We start from the raw sequence: 1939 nt of genomic DNA, 5'->3' as shown, positions 1-1939 counted from the left end.
TTCATGATATATACATATATATATATATGTATATATATATACTTATATATATATATATATACAAATATATATATATGTATATATATGTATATAAACATGATTCATAACTCAATTCAATCTTGGTTCCTCCCAACCACACCCCGTTGAACACAGCCAAAGAAGTCAGCACAGTCTAAGGAATAGGCGGTGTAGCTCCAGTTCATCGATACCAAACCTTCAGTCACTGTTTAAACAAGATGGTGATTCGTCTGGGGGTAGCAAACGTAAGAATAGCACCTGTGTATGCACCTTTTCGTCAATGTGAGTGGTTAATGATTGCAAGAGTATGTGTGTTTACTTCAGTGTGGGTGGTTGCTTGGTTACGAGAGTAGTGTGTCTGTGTGTAGCTATGTATAGTATACGTATGAATGCACGTACGAATAATGTTGGGTGTAGGTCTTAATAGTCTGTCAGTCTAAGCGCAGCTGATGAAAGTAGGTAATATGATCGCAAGTTTTGGATATGCTCTTATTGCAGTTTACTTCCAACGCATGTCTACCACACACATAAAGCATCACGTATACATACGTAACTTACATATGTATATACCTACGTAACATATGTATGTACATACGTAACATATGTATATACATACGTAACACATGTATATACATACGTAACATATGTATATACATACTTAACATATGTATGTACATACGTAACATATGTATATACATACGTAACATATGTATATACATACGTAACATATGTATATACATATGTATATACATACGTAACATTTGTATATTCATACGTAATATATATATATACATAAGTAACATATGTATATACATACGTAACATATTTATATACATACGGAATTTATGTATATACATACGTAACATAGGTATATACATACGTAACATATGTATATACATACGCAACATATGTATATACATACGTAGCATATGCATATACATACGTAACATATGTATATACATACGAAACATATGTATATACATACGTAAAATATGTATATACATACGTAACATATGTATATACATACGTAACATATGTATATACATACGTAACATATGTATATACATACGTAACATATATATATACATACGTAACATATGTATATACATACGTAACATATGTATATACATACGTAACATATGTATATACGTACGTAACATATGTATATACATACGTAACACATGTATATACATACGTAACAAATTTATATACATACGTAACATAGGTACATACATACGTAACATATGTATATACATACGTAACATATGTATACACGTACGTAACAAATTTGTATACATACGTAACATAGGTACATACATACGTAACATATGTATATACATACGTAACATATGTATATACATACGTAACATATGAATATACATACGTAACATATGTATATTCCTATCAAACATTTGAATGTAGAGTTTTGGGATGATGCACACCCCAAAACAGAAGCCAGCAGTTTTACAGGCGGGTTACAGCACAGTTCTGCATGCATATACACACATAGAAGTACGTCATAGATAGATGCGTGTATACAAACACACTCTCACACAAACCCCCATAGGCAGAAAATTGGGAGAGAGAAAAAAACAACACTCTAGACGAGCCCGAAAGTTCGGCGAGCTCATTTTAACAAGTAGTTTCATATACACCACAAAACTTGAACAATCTATCTGAATATGCACACACATACACTTACACACACTTACACATACACCCGTATACAGATAACCTTAAAACCAGCACTCTGAGTGGAGTCTGAATATGCACACACACACTTACACTCACCTACACACACACTCGTATACAGAGAACCTTAAAACCAGCACTCTGAGTGGAATCTGAATATGCACACACACACTTCTACTCACCTACACACACACTCGTATACAGATAACCTTAAAACCAGCACTCTGGG

This window comes from Sphaeroforma arctica (genome assembly GCF_001186125.1).
Source record: "Sphaeroforma arctica JP610 unplaced genomic scaffold supercont1.2053, whole genome shotgun sequence".
NCBI lineage: Eukaryota > Ichthyosporea > Ichthyophonida > Sphaeroforma > Sphaeroforma arctica.
Note: the sequence above shows the minus strand (reverse complement) of the source record.